This window comes from Chinchilla lanigera, unplaced genomic scaffold (assembly GCF_000276665.1).
Source record: "Chinchilla lanigera isolate Chin_1 unplaced genomic scaffold, ChiLan1.0 scaffold00065, whole genome shotgun sequence".
NCBI lineage: Eukaryota > Metazoa > Chordata > Mammalia > Rodentia > Chinchillidae > Chinchilla > Chinchilla lanigera.
The window spans coordinates 4,583,935-4,592,155 of NW_004955466.1; the positions used below are offsets into that span (position 1 = coordinate 4,583,935).

Consider the following 8,221-nt stretch of genomic DNA (forward strand, 5'->3'; position numbering starts at 1 on the left):
CCACGAACGATGTGACACTGTAGGAAATGGAATTAAGAGGCTCAGTAATGGTGCAGAGGTGCCTACATTTCCAAAAGGAAGTGGGCCTAGGAGGAAGGTCATTCCAGATCTTATTTTGGCAAGATTTCAGACAGAAATGTGCATGGTCCTGGGAGCCTGTCTGGAACAAATAGACCAGAGGCAGGTTAGCAAGCCCCCCCTCCCTTCAAGCGAATGCCTGGAAATGTCTAGCGGGTTCAGGAAAAGTCGGGCTGCCAGCTGGAGTCTGCTCCACGGAGGTAAGAAAATGTGGAGGGGAACAACAGTGCCTTGACTGGCGTGAGTCCTTGCTTTTCAAAATGGTTCGGGGGTAGGGGTGTAGCTCAGTGTAGAACACTTGCCTAGCTAGGCTCAGTCCCCAGTATCTAAAGGTTTAGATCTGTGATCTCATTTGATTACTTTTCCAAACCCGGGAGTTGGGCAGGCAAATGCTGCTTCCATAGTAATTTATAGATGTAGAGTCTGAAGCACAAAAAGCCAACTTGCTTAAAATTAGGGGCAAACCATTACTCTGCTGACCGGGCCTCTAACCATGTGGAAGCCCTGAATCAGAATCTCTGACGATATGCTTAAAACGATCCCCTACAGGAGAAGAAAAAAATATCTTTCCCTTCTATAGTTTGGAGCTCTTGGCTAGGGCCCCTGTAACAAAAGACAGATTAATGAGAAAGGGGAAAATAAATAAATAAATATATATATATATATAGTATATAACATGGCAGCCCTCATAAAGCCATGAAGACCTGAAGAAATAGCCAGAGTGAGTGTTTTTATAGTAGGTATGAAGGATACAGAGTGGTGAAAAAATATGATAGGATGAAGAAGTGTAAGCTAAGTGGTGATCTCAGGGGAAAGAGCCAGGCCTGTCCCTTCAGGTTCCTCTCTGTGTCCTTTTATTGTCAGAGGTCAAATGCTTCTTCCTCAAGGTCACATGAAGGTCTCAAAACCTGCTTCCAGAGAAGGTCAGAAAGTCCTTCTGCAAATGTCGTTTCTCAAACACCTGAGATTAAACTGTCTTGGGATGCCAAGGGAGTGTGTCCTGGGTCCCCCTACCCACGCAACAAGTCCTAACTTAGAGGATATCTGGGGTCATAGCCCAGAAATCTGCACCGTGCTGTATTGTGAATTCCAGGCGATTCTTATGCATCTTAATTGTTTAGCAAGACCAGCCGCCTTTAACCTTACAGCAGTGTAACCGTTAAGGCGTTGGCTCAGTTCTGAGCTCATCAATTCCAGTATTCTTTTTCTCAACCAGTTCCCCCTTTGAGCTGGAAACACAGGACGTTCCTTAGAAGAAAGTTTTGCATGACTGAAAAAAGTAAACAAATGTTGACAGGGATTATTTGAAGCTTTGACCGGGAACCCTGCACAATTAAATTTTAGATTGTAAAACATGGGAGAAGCCTGTGACGCTGCTCTTCAGCTGTTGAAGCGACATCTAACCCAACTAGCTGATCAAGTGTCACAGGACCAAAAAGAATTGACAAAGAGCTTTAGACTCACCGCACTGGCAGACCAAAGCTCTATTGACAGGCTGGAAGGCTGTTGAAACAAGATACGCTGCAACAAGTTCTGAAGCGAAATAAAGAAAGCGTTTCAAACAGTTGAAAGTTTACAAAGTGGAGGTGGGGGAGGGCCAACCACAACATTCAAAGCAATTTAAGGAAATACCAGGGTCAAGACAGACTGGATTCTTAGAGAGAAAGGAATGGGATCTATAGTCTATTTTTAATGTAAAATAATGAGCTTGTCTGAGTAAATAAGATTATTGCCCTTAATAAGGACCATAGTAATTGTCAATGAAAGTTCTACAGCATTTAGTGAAAGCCAGGCATGGTGGCACATGCCTGTAATCCCAGCACTTGGGAGGCTGAGGCAGGAAGATCATTGTAAGTTCAACACCAGCATGGGCTACAAAGTGTGTTCAAGGCCAGCCTGAACTGCATAGCGAGACCCTGTCTCAAAAAGACACACACACACACACACACATGCAAGTTCTGTCCATATAAAAGTAATCAATGAGAGACTCCAAGGCAGAGTGATAAGAAGAGAAACAATGCCTGACAGTCCAATCTTTCCTTGGTTAAAATGTGGGACTCAGAAGGGATTGTTGACAGTCATCTCCGGTGGGCGTTAGATGATGCCATCTGACCAGGGCAGGCACCTGGGGGTAGGGGGATTGGGCTGTGAACTAGAACTGGTTGAATTGGCTGGAAGCAGACTAGTCATGAGCAGGAGTAGGGGTGGGGTGGGGGCGAAGCTATAGGTGTTGGCAGCAACCGCAGTGGCGGACGGTGTACCTAAGTCTGCCTCCTGGGTGTCATTTCGGTGTTTCTTCTTGCCACTGCCCCACCACGCAGATGGACCTTGAAAATATTATGCTAATGAAGTAAACAAGCTAGAAAAGGACAAGTAATGGATGATTCCTTCTGTATGATGCTCGTAGAGTAGTGAACTTCACAGAGATAGAAGAATGGTGGTTTCCAGGGGCTGGGGGTGGGGAGGGACGGGAGTCAGCGTGTGAAGGCATCAGCGTCAGCTGGGGACGAGGAAGAGGTTCTGGGGTGGACGGTGGTGATGGCTGCACACGACGCAAGTGTACGCAGTGCAACCGAACGGCCCACGGCTAACGCGGTAACTTTTGTTATGTGTATTTTACTACAATAAATAAAAAAATGAGTGTGCCCTGTTTATGAGTATCTCCCCGCCCTCATACCCTCCGGGCAAGAGAACACAGGCCTGGGGACAGCACAGGGAGTCCCTCTCAAGCTCCAGACTTTTTCATCCTTCTTTAAAACGTCAGTGAAAGCACCACAAAGAAAGAACAAGACAAATCCAGAAAGTGAGATAGTCTATGAAAAGATGGCTTGGTCTCTCCAAAAGCCAGTGCTCCTAAAAAAGAAAAGCTGGAGTGTTTTATACTGTGGGTGTGCTTTGTCCCCTCCGAAGCTCATTCGAAATTTGATCCCTAATGTAACAAAGCTGAAAAATGGTGGGGATTTTAGGAGGTAGCTAGGTGGTTAAGAGGGATTAGTAGAGTTCTGGATTAGTTACTGGGAGAGCAGATAACTAATAAAGCAAGACTATTCCTCCGGTTTCATTTTTTCTACATATTCTTGTTCATCCCTTTGCTTTTCTACCATGTTATAACACAGCATAAGGCCCTCACCAGAAGCCCGGAAGATGTTGGCTCCATGTTTTTGGACTTCCCAATCTCCAGAACTGTGAGATAAATAAAACTTTATGCTTTATAAATTATCCAGGCTTCTATATTCTGTTGCAGCAACAGAAGACTGACTGTGACAGGAATGTTATTCTAGATTCCAGACACTACAGAGACATAACAAAACACAATACATGAAGGGTGCGTGCTTGGTTCCCACCTGCAAAAAACAGTTCTAAAAGACATTTGCAGAACAATGAAAAAGTATAAAAATGTACTGAATATTAAACAATATTCAAGAATTATTCTTAATTATTTTGCAAATGGTAATTGGGTTGTGATTATGTAAGAGAATCTCTATTTGGTGAAGCTATAAGCTGAAGTATTTGGGAGTGAAATATCATAATGCTTGCTGCTGACTTTCAAATTATTGAGAGGAAAATATATGCATATACATAACAATAAAGTATCACTCCTCCATCAAATCCTCCACTAACAGCAAAAGAAAATGGCAGAGAAATAGAACGATAGTTAAATTTAAATGATGTGTATAAAGGTGTTCATTGTATTAGTGTTTTTATCTGGCAATTTTTAAATTGAAGCATTAAAATGGAGTATTTATGGGTCAAAAGTATAAAATTGCTAATTTATGCTTTCTCATCAAAACCATTATTACTGTCAGTTCCTAAGGATTCAGAGTATACCAGACACTTTGCTAAACCTTTGCACACATTATTTCATTTGATTCTCAAAGAAGGTACTGTTGTTACCCTCACTTTTACAGATGAGGAAACTGAGATGCAAAGATTAAGAAACTTTTCCAAAATTTTACATCCAGTAGGTGACAGAGCCGAGATTCACTTACAGACAGTCTGGCTGAAGACGAGGTTTCCTTTGCAGATCTGGAAGTACTGAAGAAAATTTTGGACATGGAGGCAAGAGCAAGCCATGGTCATTAACAGGGTATTTCAAAAATCTAGGAGGAGGATTTACTCAGGCAGCAGGACCCAAAGGTAAAAGCCTTTGTCATCTGTATTTGACTAGTAAATCTGGGTAGTCACTGCTCCCCAGCGATTACCTCATGTGCAGCCTTAGGCAGTGTGGGAACCAGTGTAAATATCCTAGCTCTTTCTAGTTGCAGCTCCAGAGGCTTGCCTGAGGCCCCTGGCTCTATGGTCTACACCTGGCTCCTTTAGACAGTAACAACAATAATTATGGCCACTGATATTATATAACATTTGCACTGTGCCAGGCTCTCTTCTAAATGCCTTAAATATACAAACAAATCCTCACTTCACTTCTGTGCAGTAGATGTGCTATTTTCCCCATTCTAGAGATAAGAACACTGAGGCGTGGAACATTAGTAGATGCCTGAAGTCACACTCGTTCAAAGTGAAGGAACTCAATACCAACTAGAGTCAGTGCTCCCATTAATCCAAATGAGACCTAGACCCTGTCTCAGTGTTGGTCCCTGACATATCAGTGTAAGGCAGCTGTTTCCAACACCTGCTCTGCCGGCACCGAAGGAGTTAGCACTGCCTCCCCCAGATACGTGAGCCTGTGTTCCAACATCCTGCTCTCTCTCAACTTGACCTTTGTGTCTTTGTTTCTTACAAAACAGCAATAATTCCCAGATGGTCTGATATCAGATATAATCACAGCACCACACCACCTGCTTAAGATGCGGCAGCTCAGCCCCACCTAACAGACCACAGAAAACATGTGTGCTTACCTTCCACGCTAGAAAGGAGGCTCCCTGGCCAGCCTCCCCTGACCAAGCCAACCCCACAGCCAGCTGCTGGGCTGGACTATAAAGTGGAGAGAAGGTAGGCCTCCCCGATTCCCTCCTCCCACACCAGGGAAGTATCAGGCAAACCTCTTCACCTATAAGGTGTTAGCTGTACCTCTTACCTCTCCCCGGGGGACATCTTAATATAGGATCCCTTAGAGCAGCAGTATCTCACCCAAAGCAGGAGTCGGGACAGAATGATAATTAAATGAGGTGTTTTTTGGTTTTTGTTTTTTCTTTCTGTTGCAGGGGAAAAAAGAAAAAGGAAACCATTTCTGCTTCTCTTCACTGATCTCCTAACCTCTCACCTCCTAACACCCCCAGCCAGCCGAGGCTTCGACTTCAGAGGCCTCAGTTCCCTGTTTTCTCTGGGCAGAGAGGAGCAGGGGTGGCAGGGGTTAGCTAATGGCCTCTCTGGAATTCAGGGGTTAAGCCTAAGGGAGGAATTTAGTCGGAGATGCCCCAGAGGATGGAGTAGAGATGGTAAAAAAAGCAGCTAGGGTCCCGTGGATTCTAGAAGGCTGGGAGGACATTCAAGGACATCCTCAAATAGTGGAGACTTGTGCCTTTCTGAGCAGGGCTGTGGGGCTGAGTTGGGCCTGGCAGTTAGGCCTCTAGAATTGCCCTGTTGGAGTGAGGGCCTCAGGGCAGCAGTTGGGCTGAAACCCTGAGAGTCAGAGCAAGGAGGGTGCTCCAGCTATTCACACGGCTGTGTGCATAAAAATGAGAAAATATTTTGTATAACAAAGAACAGGAGATGCTGACTTCTGGGAGGAAGATCTAAAGTTTCCTCAAAACTTCCACCATGACCATGACCAGGACCACCGCCCAAACTTGGCAGATGACTAAATCTCTACCTGTGTGACTGAAAACATGGGCAAAGGCACCCACAGCAGAACCGGCAGGAAAAGTAGGTGAATGAGGGGGAAACTCTTAATCCAAAAACAGTGGAGTAACGTTAATAATGGTGCTCGTGTTGACTAACTCAGGCCTTTGCCACACTCCTCTGTTACAAAGCAGGCCCTTATATTCTAGTGTGGTCCAACGGAAAGGATGAAGACATTTCAATGATAATTTATATCAGCGATTTCACCAGCGAGGCCCGGAGCATGATTTCACTTGTTTTGGAAAAATAAAGACATGTGCATTTCCTTACTCCTTGGTGAAGTGCAGTGAATTCATACCCGTTATTTACGCATGGGCTGGGGGAGGGGAAGTAGTTAAACCAATCCTCAAACCACCAGGCAGCTGGGGAAGCTGGCAGGCTCTGCACTTCTGCATTTGTCTTTAGCTGGCAAAAGACAAATGAGCCCAGCACCTCTTGAGCCAGAGTTTGCGATGCAGAGTCTGCAAGAATGTTTGCTTGGGGAGCCACACTGTTCTTTATCTCAGCAGGTGTAACTCTGTCACATGATTGTTGGATCTGCTTTTTCCCCGCTCTAGCCCAAACTTGCCAGTTGAGAAAGCTATCACTGAGAACTAAATAGTCCGTCTCTATGTCCGCCCTGAAAACATGCCAGTCAGTCCCTTTATATAGAATATAACGAACATTTCCTGACTTCTGGGTTTAGGAAGGCCTCTCTCCCTGTCCTGAAGGCTAAACTTCCTTTTTGAGAACTCACTGGGTCCTCCCGGAAGCCGAGGTGGGTCCTGCAACCTGCCCTGCTTTACAGGTCACCAACAGACCAGTCAGAGAAAGACTGGGGCCTCTGTGGGGACACAGCCAGGGAGCTAAGTGCTGCTTCAGTACAATCTTGGCGTCTGTAGCTGCTGGTGTTACTTCCATTGCCGGTTAATGTTACCTTGCAGAGGTAACTTTCACTTCATGGAAAATGCTAACAGAGCAACCAAGAGAAGGGGCCTTCCCAGCCCCAGGCCCAGCCATTCCTCCCAGGAGCAGAGACAAGGTGAATCTGTCAAGGCAGGCTGCCCACTGTCAGGGACTCACATTACCTTTTTGGGCCATAGAAGTTGCCGTAAGTTTCAAGACTCAGCTGGTTTGGGAGAATATGGGATTTTGCACAGCCCTGACAGCAAGCAACCAAGAGAACAGAGGCGCTGTGGCTGAGTTCCATGGACTCCTTGAACATTAATGTTTCACGTGCTTCAAGTTTTCCTAGTAGGATTTCTTTCATCAATAAGCTTTTATATAAACATCATCATAGCAAAAAGTGTCAAAGCTCCAAACACTCCTACCATTCAAGTGCTCTCATCTGAGTCCTCTTCCTGCCCGTGTCCTTGCCCACATGCGAGTGTGGAGCTGTGTTTGCAACATAGATAACGTTATCATTTTCATAACAAGATCACTGCTACTACTTAACTTTTCGTTTTATAGCTCAGTGTTTTGAAAAGTTCAACATGTATCGCTTGGAGTGTTTGTGGCAAGTTCAGATTTCTGGGTTCCCTCTGGAATGACAGTCCTGTAGATCTGGAGGTGGAACATAGGATTCTGCTCCCTGCCCATACAAGACCATCGTGGAGGACCACCAAGGCCATTCTCCTTAAAAGACTTCCATTGTGGCTAAGCCTGACCCTGTTTCCATGTATTGATGGTGCAGAGCTGGCTGGGACTTCTCCTTATCCCTTCAACTGGCTTTAAGCAATGCATATCGGTCAAGCCCAGGTGCTGATGATAATCTTTGGAGAGGGCAGGCGTGCTTCCCCACCCCTTGTTGCTCCCTCAAGTGAGCCGGGATGAGGTGGGATGTGTGAGCCAATGCTTCATGCTGCAGGCTGGGATCGAGCCTTGAGAATAGAAGCTGTGACTTCCTGGGACTTCAAAGATTACTCATCAGAGCTGAAGCACCCACCCCAAAACACTAGATACTACCTCAGTTGTGTCATGCAGATGACTCCTTCTGCACAGCCTTCTCTCTGCATATTGCAGAGGTGATCTCAGTCCTTCCACCTAGCCCAGCTCTTGGTACTCACCTACTTCCCAGGGTTCTCACTCCCTTCTTCACCAGTGAATAAAATCTGGGTTCAGCCCTGGGTAAAGGCCTTTGTTCAAGATGGCCATCATCGTGGCCAGACTCAGGACCCCCCTTAACTGCCCATCATTTTGGATATCTTATTATGTCTTTATTCCACACTGTGGGTTGCACTAGAGGTGGTAGATTGGGATTAACTCATTTCGATTCCAATAACTTTTCATGGGATGACAAATATAAACCTCCTGGAACGTGATGAGGACTGGGAAGTGCCCTCTGTAACCATAACATTTAATGATG

At 45.4% G+C, this 8,221-nt stretch overlaps 1 long non-coding RNA gene across 2 annotated transcripts; it reads left to right on the forward strand.

The window, feature by feature from the left end:
• The first annotated feature begins 4,136 nt into the window (after window positions 1-4,136).
• Window positions 4,137-6,094, forward strand: LOC106150144. 2 transcript variants are annotated; one of them, XR_001236776.1, is made up of 3 exons: window positions 4,137-4,215; window positions 5,241-5,901; window positions 6,027-6,094. It is a non-coding gene; the product is annotated as an uncharacterized LOC106150144 (long non-coding RNA). The 2 variants fall into 2 exon arrangements; XR_001236775.1 differs by lacking the exon at window positions 4,137-4,215 and adding an exon at window positions 4,754-5,028.
• Window positions 6,095-8,221: the final 2,127 nt, after the last annotated feature.